This window comes from Microtus ochrogaster, unplaced genomic scaffold (assembly GCF_000317375.1).
Source record: "Microtus ochrogaster isolate Prairie Vole_2 unplaced genomic scaffold, MicOch1.0 UNK10, whole genome shotgun sequence".
NCBI lineage: Eukaryota > Metazoa > Chordata > Mammalia > Rodentia > Cricetidae > Microtus > Microtus ochrogaster.
Window position 1 is genome coordinate 2,433,743 of NW_004949108.1, and position 12,780 is coordinate 2,446,522.

Consider the following 12,780-nt stretch of genomic DNA (forward strand, 5'->3'; position numbering starts at 1 on the left):
AGAGAGAGAGAGAGAGAGAGAGAGAGAGAGAGAGAGAGGAAACCTTCCTTTTAATGAAGATGCCTTGTTATTCTTGGTGTCGAAATGTGAGAGCCGGGACTAACCTATGAGGATCACCTCCAAGAGGTTTTTTTCCCCCAGCCACACCCCACAGCAAAGGAATCTGAGAAACAAGAGAAAGCCGCTACATTTTTAGCAAACACTTCTAGCGAGCAGAGAGCAACACAGTTACTAATAAGAAAATGTTCTAAACCCGGCTTAAATCTTTCAATACGTGAAAGCAACCTGAAAAAAAAAAAATTCCTACACTGCTGGCTGACAAAGCAAACATGGACGCGTCCTAACCAGGGGCTTGCGGGGTGTTTAAAAGCCAGCACAGGACAATGGGGCAATGGGCTCCGCGGTGACAGCACAGAAGAAAACAACAACAACAACACCCCCCCCCCAAAAAAAAAGCAAAGGAAAAGCCTCGGCGACATCTGCTGAGTGAGGGGGAGACTCACCAGGTGATGGTGATGGGTATGACAGCCATGGAAGCCGCCTGGGCCTGGAGTCCCCGCCAATGACCCTCTCCCCCGGGAAAGCCGCACCGGAGCGCCCCGCCCGACCGCACCGCGTTCGCCCTCTCGGCCCCTAGGCTTTGCACCGGCCTCGGGGTCACCCGCCCCCCCCCAACCAACGGTGCCGCCCGCCAGCCTCGGACCCTTCCTCTGCCCTCCCTCTCCCGGCCTCGCCGCCTCCGCACTGACCGTGTCACAGCCTGTCCTCGGCTCGGCAGAACCGGCTCGCCGAGCCACGGACCTCGTTAGAGGAGGAGACGCCGAGAGAGCAGGGATCCCAGCGCTCTGCCCGCACCACACCCGGCGGCCATTTTCCGGAGACTCAGGAACTGACAGATCACGTGGGTCTGATATGGGCGGGACTTCTCTGGCTCCGCCTCATGGTGGGCGGAGTAAAAGGAGTCTACTACTCCGGTGCCGAGGTGTCTAGGTGCCGAGGTGTCACGGATGCGCAGTCCAGCTGCCCTCTGCCCCGTTCCTCTGTTTAAAAGAGGTGGAGACTTCGCTTGTTTGGTTGGTTTGGATCAGGATGTTCGGTTTTAAGACAGTGTCAGGAAGCCCAGGCAGGCGTCAAACTCACTGTGCAGCCGAGGATGACATTAAGCTCCCGATCCTGCCTCCACCTCCCAGCCGACCTGTGCCACCACACCCAGCTAAATGCATGTATTTTTTTCACAAGTGCCCCAGGTAATATTTTTCCCTGTCATTCACTTTTATGAAAGCCAACTTATAACCCATACCTGGCATTATAAGCAATCACTCAGATAAATAAACTACAATTGCACCTTTGGAAGGCACTGCCCACTCTTGCCAACGAAGGGAGCTCAGTTCCTCCTTGTAGGGCCCAGGAGACAGGTGTTTGCCATCCGGTGTCCATGGCTTATTATCTCAAGATTGCTCAGCCTCTGCTTATCCTTCCTCCAGCTCTCCGAGGACCCACCATCTCTCCCCGGGTCCCTCCCACCTCTGCAGAAAAGTGTCTCTGGAAAAATCACCAAATGCCACGACTGATCCCTGTCCACTTCAGCTAGACACCATTAGCAACCCCATTTTGGTAATGGTCCCTGCGCAGTGCCTTGTGACACCGATTTCCTAGTTGCGCGCACGCGCGCGCGCGCACACACACACAGTGGGTCTTCCTAGCTCCCACCAGCCTTCATTAGTTCTGGGTTCCAGAGTTCTGCCCACTGTCTCATTCCCCTCCCCACCCAATATGACTGATACAGCTATTTTCAGGTGACCTGGCTCCCTCCAGGTCCTCCAGGAAATTGGAAGTGTCTCACACTATACCACATACTGGCTAACCAGCCCATTAACTAACTATACTTATGTTCACCCCTCAGATCTATTTAAAAGCTTTGGAAGCTCTCCCCCAGGGGAATGTCCAATCTCCCAACTCCTCCCCCCTCCCCTCCCCCACCCCTCAGAACACTAAGCATTTCTCAATTAAACTCTTCAGTAGGTTTCCTCTTCTGTGAAACCCGTTCCTCATAGCACTAGTAGGTAAGGCTTTTGGAAAGCTTGCCCCTGTTCTGTCTGCCTTCCCCTCAAACCCTGCCACCCCAGCCCAAAAGCTGGCCAGTATTTTCTGTAACATAGACATGAAAGAGAGAGGGTCAACCCCGGGCTTGGTGGTGGCGCACACCTTTGCTCTCAGCACTTAGGAGGCAGAGGCAGGTGGATCTGGTGAGTTAGAGGCCAGCCTGGTCTGCATGGTGAGACCCTGTCTTAAAAGAACCAAAAAGTGGAGGAAGAGGAAAAAGAAAAGAAAAGGAAGGAAAGGAGGGTAGATGGTTTCAGCGCCTGGGTGGAAGGGATCACTGAAAAAAATCTCACGAAGAGAAAGATCAGAGAAATGTGGTTCCTGCGGCCTTAGGACTGGCCCTGGCAACTCGCGTTTGTTGTGCCAAAGGGTTCCTGGAGGATCCAGACCCTGGCCTTCCATTCTGTTTCTCACTCAAGCTTCCCAGACCATCCTCCAAACACCTGGAATTCCAGCAGAGGAGTATGTAGATTAATGGGATAGCCTCCACGAGCAGAAAGCTGACTTTAGGCAGCGCCAGGCTCATGCCTACTTACCTACACCAAGCTCTGCAGGGGATGGGGGGGAGCAGAATGGGTGGCAAACCCAACCCACTGTCTGCCTTTGGGGGCCCTGGAACACAGCACTAAATGAGGTAGGCAGAAGAGCAACATGCTGGGTCCCCAACTTAGGGACATCTAGGCCCTGCAGAACCACACTGGGAATTCTTGGTGAAGAACATGGCTAAATAGGTCTCAGTCTCATACAAGCCCTGCTCTTGGAACCTACTCCCCCCCCCCCATCCCCCTTGTCAAAACTAAATCCCTGGGAACATTAGGGAACAAATCATTCTCTCCTGGGGCTATTTTGGGAAGCATTGTGGTTAAGAACTGGAGGTCAGGTGCCCCCTGCAGGCTGGGCTAAGCGAGGAGAGGCAAGGGAGACTGAGAACACAATTCTAACACTCAGGAACCCAGCCCCTGCTCAGGGTGGGCAAGGGGAGGGGGCAGGGAATCTCTTAGATATTTTTTTTTAAATATGAAAACAGAGCTGGGCGGTGGTGGTGCACATCTTTAATCCCAGCACTGGGGACGCAGAGGCAAGCAGATCTCTGTGAGTTCAAGGCCAGCCTGGTCTACAAGAGCTAGTGCCAGGACAGGCTCCAAAGCTACAGAGAAACCCTGTCCAAAAACCAAAAAAGAAAAAGAAAGCAGGCATTTCTGCATTAAAATGAGAGTTTCAATAACTTAAAAATAACTAGATAACATGAGGTAAAGTGATGAGAAAAAAAGCACGAAAAATGTGGCGGGCGTCCGGAAAGGAAGAGGCAGCATTTGCAGGGCAGTCCTGGTGAAGCTTGGCTAACCTGCCACCTCAGAAAAGTTCCATTTTCACAAGCATTCACCAGCACGTCCACATGCTGCTGGTTCCCCGTGGTTCCACGCTCCAGACCCTCACACTCCACCCTGCAGCACGAACTACTGCCTAACCAAGATGGTTCCTCCTTCGTCTCGAAGACACACCCTTCCATTGTTGTTTAGTCTTTCCCAAGTTCAGGGAGCCTGCCCAAATCTTTCCGAGAAACGCACCCTAAGGGTTTGAATCACTCAAGGCCCCGAGACTCTGAATCATGGAGTCTGAGAGTCCCGCTTACCTCTTCGTCATGTTTTTATGTAGAAGGAAAAATAGGCATTATCTTTCCACTCCTGGCCATTCTCTCCATCCAAGCTGTAATTTAATTGCCCTCGGATCCTTTTCCCATAGCATCAGCTTGCTGGCCTGATGACCTCAGCGGCCCAGTTTTCCTCTGCGGCTTCAGTTTCATTGTCCAGCATATTTTGCCCACAGAAATCTCAACACGCTTTGCATACCAGATTGCTCTGAAATTGTTCCTTCTTGAGGGTATGATAGCTCATACTTGTAATTCCAGTACTCTGAGGAGACTGAGGCAGGAGGATGGCTGTCAGTTCAAGACCAGCTCAGCACTTCAGAGCACTTGTCGTTCTTGCTGAGAACCCGGGTTTGATTCCCAACACCCACACTGCTACCTATAAATTCCAGGTCTAGCCGGGCGGTGGTGGCGCACGCCTTTAATCCCAGCACTCGGGAGGCAGAGGCAAGTGGATTTCTGTGAGTTCGAGACCAGCCTGGTCTATAGAGCTAGTTCCAGGACAGGCTCCAAAGCTACAGAGAAACCCTGTCTCAAAAAAGCAAAAAAAAAAAATTCCAGGTCTAGGGGATGTGACTTTCTCCCTTTCCTGGCACCTACACCCACTTGCCCCTCCCCCAGGAGAGTTAAAAAATATATGTTGGGAGCTGTGACCCCCCAGATTCTGAATTTCTTGTAAACAACTTGTTTTCCCATGATCTGAGTGCCTACAGCTGCTCTGAGCAAGAGACCCTCAGGAGCTCCTGATGGCAGGAGAGTAGTTTCTGGTGTGTTTGGCTCGGGCATGGCTATCCCTATATAACCTGCCCCTGGACACACTAAAGGGGGCGTTCTTGGGGCTTTCTGGCTTCAAGGACGACCCGTGTCTCTGTGAGTGTTTGTGTGTTTCAATCTCCAGCCCCTTGCCCAGTTCACGAACTGTATGGTGGCGCATAGAGAGCAGACGGGTGTGGTGTGCTGCAAATATATACATACATACATATATATATATATATGTATATATAAAAATACTTGTAAAAGTAGATACGTGCGCTACAAAAAATTGGGAGAATACATAAAAATCCGAAGGGTCAGCTTCCTTTCTGTCTCCCCTTGGAATTCTCTGGCTTCTTAATCAGAGATGAGAAGTGAACACACAATTAATGCTAAACGGTTGAAAAGAAGAGCGATGGTGCTGGAGGCTGTGTCAGTTAGCATGAACCGCCACAGGCTCCAGAATCACAAGACACAACTCTCTGAGGATGTCCACAAGGCAGTTTCTAGATTGGGTGAAGTCAGAGGGGAAGCCCTGCCCTTGATATGGGTAGTGCATTCACAGGATGCTGGAGTCCCAGAGACTGACCTGAACGTCAGCATCCCTCCCTCCTGCTTCTCAGCTGTGGACGGACATGGCCAGCTGCAAACGGACATGGCCAGCTGCAGATGGACAAGGCCAGCTGTGAACAGGCATGGCCAGCTGTGGACGGACATGGCCAGCTGTGAACAGACATGGCCAGCTGCAGATGGACAAGGCCAGCTGTGAACGGGCATGGCCAGCTGTGGATGGACATGGCCAGCTGTGGATGGGCATGGCCAGCTGTGGATGGGCATGGCCAGCTGTGGACAGACATGACCTGCGGCAGACTTCTCGACCAGCGAGAAAGAACAACCACCACAAGAGGATTCTTCTCAGATCATGCTTTAATGGAGTGCCCTTGATTGAGGGAGAGCAGGAAGCGAGGGTCCCCTAGAGCACTAAGGCAGCTGCTTATATAGGGAATTGGCACATGGGTCGCCCTGTGATTGGCTGCCACCATCAGCTGCCACCAGACTGCATCGGGGTAGACCCAAGGACCCTTATCCACCGCGCATGCGGGAAGGGGGGGGGGCACGCAGCTCCCAAAGGCATAGCCAAATATGGAGTTGTCTATTTCCAACAAGACAGGATGTCGGTGCCATCTTGTAATGGCAATCCTGTCCAGCTCTCTACAATGACCAGCTGCTCCAAGCCTCCGTTTCCCTCTACCCTCTGCTGGCGAGCTGAAATAAGTCTGAGAAAAGAAACCAGCACAGGGATACTCTGGGGTGTCTGCCTTGATGGGGGACAGACAGCTGTTGTTTAAGTCGTTTGTGTTACTGGGATGATAGCTGACACACACCACTTAAGACAGGAGGGATTTATTTTGACTCACAGATTTGAGGGGCTGAGGCGGTCTGTGGGGACTTGGCCTCACAGGCGAGGCAGAACATCACGATACTATGAACGTAGGGTAGAGGAGGATGTACAGTTCTAGGCAGACAAGCAGAGAGAATGGAATACGGAAGAGACCAGGCTAACATATAGCCCCTAGAGACGTACATACCCATGGAGACCCACTTCCTCTAACTAGGCCCCACCTCCTGCCTTCCACCCCCTTCCAACAATACCTACTTACAGGAGGAGTGTGGGACCCCAAGGCACCCATATCACTGAAAAGTCTCAGCCCAGCATGGATGACAACTTTCCCTGACTTACTCTTCCACTGTGCACTCCACCACCTCCCAAGACCACAAGACCACAGGCCTCTGGGGCACAGCAACATCCCCCTGGCAGAGACCCAGGGGGCATGGCTGAGATCTCAGGAGAGGGTCTGTTAACTCTGACTCCTTCCTACGATAGGTCAATGGGCCCGACCTCAAGGCTCCCTGGTGGGTCACAGCTGCTCTGATGAAGATGGCAGTGGCCGCTCTGATCAAAGGGCAGTTTTCTAGAATCTGGCAGTCAGAACCGTAGTGAGCCTGTGGCGCCATACATCTATGTGATCGCCAAGGCAGCAAGCTGGAATTCTTCAGCCAGTCACAAGAGAGTTCCCACTGAAGACTACCACATCAGAAACCCTAAGCATGAAGCAGACTACGGCTCACGAAGCCAAACTCCTGATGGAACCCAATGCCAGGAGCCTGTGGGTGCTGCCCCCTCTCTCTGCGCTCCTACACTGACTCAGAAAGTCAGGAGACAGTCACCCGGCAGTTTCATTGTATTGGATACATCCTGAATTTTCCCATGATCTACTTCGTTATTCTGCATAAGAGCGAATAAAAAGTCTTAGTTCATTCTACCTGTCAAAGCGCTCATGGCCTGCCAAGGAAAATTACTTTCATGAAATTATGTCCAGCAATACAAGGAGCAAACACCCTACCCCCTCCTGCTTTCCAGGTTCCAGAAATTTCCAGTCTCTGTGAGTTAAAACAGAGTTCAGTGAGCGTATGGTTTATTTAATCTGATGTCACTGCATCCATTGTTTCTTTTCTCCTTAGCGTTGTCTCTTCAGGTCAATGATTCTCAACCTGCTGGCTGCGACCTATTTGGGGGGAGACGTCAGACGGCCCTTTCACGGGGTCACATATCACAGTTACATTAGATTCATGACCATAGCAAAATTACAGCTATGAAATAGCAACAAAAAATAATTTTACGGTTGGGGTCACTAACACGAGGAACTGTATTAAAGGGCTGTGGCATTAGGAAGGGTGAGAGCCGCTGCTTTAAGTAAACATGAGTAAAGAGAGGCATAAAATATGTTAAGATTAAAATGAGGTTTCAGAATTGTTTTGTAAAATTCATCTTTATCAATAAATATCAAAGATGGGAAAAATGGAACAGATACCAACAATGGTAGCCACTGTGGGGGCTAGGTACATTTTGTTTATTTACTTGAGTGCATCTTATTACCCATGTAAGGGCAGTGTAAATAAAAAGGGGAGGGACAGCTGATCAAACAGCTCCTAATAGGAGGGTCTGGGTAGAAATAGGCAATCTTGACTACATACACCTTCAGTCCTGGTTTGTTTTTGTCATAATGAAGTTTGCTGTGGGACGATGGTCTTTATCCTGTCTTATTATTATTTTTTGAGTGTGTGAGGTTTTTCAAGACAGGGTTTCTTTGTAGCTTTAAAGTCTGTCCTGGAACTAACTCTTGTAGATCAGGCTGGCCTCAAACTCACAGAGATCCACCTGCCTCTGCCTCCCAAGTGCTGGGATTAAAGGTGTGTGCCACCACCACCCGGACCTTGTATTATTTTTAATAAAACACTAATTGGTCAGTAGCCAGGCAGGAAGTAGAGGCAGGGCGATGAGAACAGGAGAACTCTGGGAGGAGGAAAGAGTCAGTCTGTAGTTGTCACTCAGCCACAGAGGAAGCAAGATGAGAATGCCTGGCTGACAAAGGTACCAAGCCACATGGCTAACACAGACAAGAACTATGGGCTAATATAAGTTATAAGAATTAGTTAATAAGAAGCCTGAGCTAATAGGCCAACCAGTTTATAATTAATGTAGACCTCTGTATATTTCTTTGGGGCTGAACGGCTGCGGGACCCAGCAGGACAGAAACCCCAGTCAACAAAGATTTCCTAAAATTCATCAAACTTTGTTGTTTTCTATGACTGTGGAATATTTTTGAATCAAAAAGCACATCCTGTCAATTTAGCAGACACACAATGATAATTTTCTAGGTAATTCTGTTTATGCCAAACCCAGAAATTTGTTTCAAGTGGTTCCCATGCTTAAATATGGCCTCCAAGAAGAAGTCTGGACTAAACTTGGCTCTACACCATGAGCTATAGAAATTTTGGTCATTATAGCCACACAGCAACTACAGCTAGCTAGTCATTAGTAATGGAAGTCCTTGGAAGTGGAAGGGTCATGGCTCCTGGTGTTAGTCTGAATTTTATTGCATCATTTCCATTCATTCAGATTGCTTTGCCACTTGATCCCCTCCTTGGTTGGTAATGTCCTTTTCATTGTTCAATTTATAAATATGTATCTTAGTAATTAATTCCATCATGGGGTCGGTATACACCCACAGGGATAATGAGCATGGCACCCAAACACGTTCCCCGGAAGGGAGAACCCTGTATCCTGATGCCACAGCAGTTTTGTGCGCAGAGGCAATAGAAGGGAGCTAAACAAAAGGAACAGAAGAGATGGATGCATGTGTCTCCCTGAGGGAGGAACTACAATGTTAGCCTCTGTGCCGAGGGGCGAGTGGCACCCACGCAGACACACAGGGCTCACCTTAGCAGTTAGCTAGGGAACTTAAGAAATTAAGATCATATTTCAGAGAAGAGTTTCAGTGTAAAGCAAAAAGTCCAAACCTGTTCTGTGGCTCTAAAAGACATCTTCCAGGGGCAGGAGATGGAGCTCGGTTGGTTGGTAGAGTGCTTGCCTAGCTGGTAGGAACCCTGGCTTGGATCCTGGCACCACAGAGATTAGGTGTGGTGACACTCACCCAGCACTCAGAAAGCGGAAGCAGGAGGAATTGAAAATTTCAAGGTCAAAGCCAGCCCGAATCAAACAGTGAAGAAGACAGCTGTGGTGTGCACGTTGGGAAAGGTCTGGAGAAGACAAGAAGGGAGATGGGAGGGCTGCTTATCTACCCTGGGGTCTCTCGGCAACTAAGAGCCTCAGATTCAGGGCAAGATCTATCTGGGGTGGGTGAGGTGGAGGACAGTACACGACTCTCTCTCTCTCACTTGTGCAACCAGGGAAATGCTCATGACATTTAATCCTACCAAGAGGAGAGTGTGCAAGTTTCCAGAGTGATGGAATGAATTGGGTTCTACTTTTAGATGCCGAGTTAAAGGTGCCCGTGTTCCAGGCAGTGATGTTGAGCAGGTGTATACCCCCTGGGTAATGGAGAAGAAGACAATCTGAGCAAGACAGGGGTAAAGGGTGTGTATGTGTGTTGCAGGGAGGGAAGGAAGGAGTAGCCCAGACTATGAGGCATAGGGAAGAGGAGCCAGAGATAGCTGCAGAAACCTAGAAAGACTATCATGGTGTGAATGCAACCAACCAAGTGAGACTGGAAACCAACAGGTGACTCAGCAAAAAGGCCCAAGAAAAGCCTTGTAAGAGGAGCTCCGATATTGAGGGATGGCAAAAGCACTGAGGTTCTGTGCTGACCAATGTAAAGCCTGGGGGTCACAAGATAGATTTCTATTGTTTGTTAGCTATCTTGTTTCCTCCCAACCACCCAGGAGAGAAACTTGACTCTAAGGCCATGTGATTTAACATCCTCTTGAAGTTAATGACTCAGACAGGCATTCCTGAACTCAACTTTCCATAGCCTCTGGGGTGCTGTGAAGCTCACTTATCCAATAACAATAGCCAGCCGCTAAGCTCAAATTGTAAACCTTGCTTATGGAGCAATTTTCATGGTCATGCTGTAAAAAGTGGTGGATGGACAGAGCCAGAGAAATTACTCAGCAGTTAAGGGTGCCTTGTGTGTAAATCATAATGGATCCCAACACCCTTATCATATAAAAAGAAACCTATATCATGTAACTAACACCCACATAACGAGCCAGGTGTTCTGCTATGGCCTATATAACCTTGGCTCTGGACAGGGGTGGGGTTGAGTGGAGGAATGAGGAAGAAGATGGAACAGGAAGATCACCCAGACTTGCCGGCTTCCAACCTAGCCATGAAAGCAGGAGCCCAAGATTCAGGGAGAAATCGTGTCAAAGGAACACGCAGAGAGTGACAGAAGACAACACTCAACATTCTCTTCTGGATTCACTTGTATACACTCTACACACAAACACACACACACACACACACACACACACACACACACACACTTTGAAGAAAAGAAACCGCAACCAGGGAAAACACCTCTGGAGGAATTGTCTTGCTCAGCCTCCAAGCCTGCTGGCCTAAGAAGTCATGTACTGTCAACTCTGGAGGTTGTGGACAAGGACTCAAGCGTAAAACAAAGCATCCTTAAACAATAAGAGAGATAGAGTGTAACAGATTTTACCAGTCAAGAAAAAGGCAGTATTTAATGACTTTAAAAACTGAAGGTGACATTTGGTTCCATCAACAAGCAGATGGAACTTGCACAACCTATAGTTTGGGCTCACTAAACCTAGGAAGGCTGGAGGAAATAAACATTGTTTTTAACTTTCCCACTGAGAAACCCCTAATGAAAACCTTCCCCGGGACTCATATGGACCCTGTTAACTTTGGAGGAGGTAGAGAGACTAGACAGGTGGAAGGTCACTTTTTGTTTCTATGAGAAATATACTCCCAGGGCATGGTCTATCATAGCAGGGAGGCATGGCAGCAGGAAATGGTTAGTCACACCGCCTCTGCAATCAGGGGACAGACGGAGATACACGCTGATGCCCAGCTAGTTTTCTCGTTTATTCAGGGATACCAGCCCATGACATAGTGCTGTCTACATCCGAGTGGGTGTTCCTCACAGACATGGCCAGAGGTATGCGTCTTAAGTGGTTTTAAATTCAGTCAGGCTGATAAACAAAGATGAAGCATCACAGGAAAGCACGCAGGCTTGTGTGCAATATTCTTTTTATGAAAGTGAGGCCGTAGTGCAGTGCCGTGGTGGGACACTGGCCTAGCATGGACACGTCCCTGCAGTCCGTCCTAACCCTCGAGAAAAACAGGACTCTGCTGTGGTTCAAACCGAGCAGCCATCATGCGGGTGTGTTCTGTACCTATGGGATCGCGTTTCTTTGGAACAACGAACGGCTAAACAATTTCCCCACTATTCCCGTTTCTAACTGGGGGAAAGGTACCGTAAACTAGGTCGGCATATTGCTGGCAGATAAACCTTCCCAGCTCCCGCTGTTCCTATCTACCATGGCTAACACTCTGTAGAATCCTTGACCTAGCTTTCCTTTCTTTCTCCAGCTGGGCACTTATCCCAGCACCCCAGTTCAACAAAGAGAAGCAAAGGCCTCCTAGAAGTATCCATGCTTCCCAGCTCTGCTTCCTTCCCCCACTGCACAGGCACTTTGTGCTGAGGGTGGGGGTGGAGAGGTGGGGGTAGGGTCTAAGGCTGCACTCAGAATGCTACACACCGTAGCTCACTGAAGACAAGGGAAGTGAGATCCGTTCTCCTTTACCCAGCACTTGGACAGCAATTCTGTATATAACCTACTTTTACTCTTAGCCTAACTGAAGCATGGCCTTTACAGGCAATGCTGGACATACTTTGGAGGGTAACTAAATGGTGGTGTGGGGGGGTGACAGGTGACAATAACATACTTCTAGTCTCAGATGTTCCATAGAGGATTTTTTTTTTTTTTTGGTTTGGCCAACCCAGCACCTTGAATTAACAATAAAAGTTAGTGTAACAGGACTGGAGAGATGACTCAGTAATTAAGAGCAAAGACCGCTCTTCAAGAAGATCTGGATCTGATTCTCAGACCCCACATGGCAGCTCACTGCCATCTGGAACCCTCGCTGCATGGAACCCAATGCCGCCTTCTAGCCTCGGCACACTAGGCATGCACGCGGTAAAGACACATATGCAGGCAACACACCATACACATAAAATGGTTTTTAAAAAAGTAAAAGTTAAGCTGGGCAGTAGTGGTACACCTTTAATCCCAACACTTGGGTGGCAGAGGCAGGCGGATCTCTGTGAGTTTGAGGCCAGCAAGAGCTAGTTCCAGGACAGGCTCCAAAGCTACAGAGAAAAACCCTGTCTTGAAAGACAAAAAACAAAACAAAAAAGTTAATATATTTTCCCCACAGTTCTTCGCAGAGGAACCAAGAAAAGACCTCAGAACACACTGGAGGTCCTGCAGGACACAGCTTCTCAGAAGCAAACACCAAGTCGGGACACAAGTGGTAGGAGAGGGGCAGCCACAGCCCCTTGAAGTCGGCTCTTCCTTTCAAACTAGGAAACGGATGCCCTCTGTAACGATCAGTCTGGTGTAGGCTATACATCTACACACCAGCTCAGAGTGGTTTCAGTTACCATCCGTATGTAGGGCTGTGTCTGCCATCCGAAGTAGGTAAGGCAGTGTTCCCCACACTTGAGGGCCAGCAAGATGACTCCGAGGGGAACTCTCAAGACCTAAGATCGATGGCCACAACCCACAGAAAGAAAGAGAGAAGAGACTCCATGTTGTCCTCTGGCCAGACAAGCACCATGACACATGTGCCTCCGCACACGTGAGAATAAAGACTCAGCTGAAATAATGTTTATAAGTAATGGAAGACTCAACGACCAAAAAGCATCTGCTCACAGGGTTAGGCA

General features: G+C 49.1%; 1 protein-coding gene across 12 annotated transcripts in view; it reads right to left on the bottom strand.

The window, feature by feature from the left end:
• Kidins220 (kinase D interacting substrate 220) overlaps positions 1-897 on the bottom strand; it is a 97,635-nt gene extending 96,738 nt beyond the window's left edge. For 8 of the 12 annotated variants that reach the window (XM_013353518.2, XM_013353521.2, XM_013353519.2 and 5 more), the window contains exon 1: positions 750-896. The gene's annotated coding sequence lies outside the window, so the exon portion shown is untranslated. Of the gene's footprint in view, positions 1-749 lie in introns of all 12 variants that reach the window. The other 4 variants (XM_026788955.1, XM_026788953.1, XM_026788956.1 and 1 more) reach the window with 1 other exon arrangement.
• Positions 898-12,780: the final 11,883 nt, after the last annotated feature.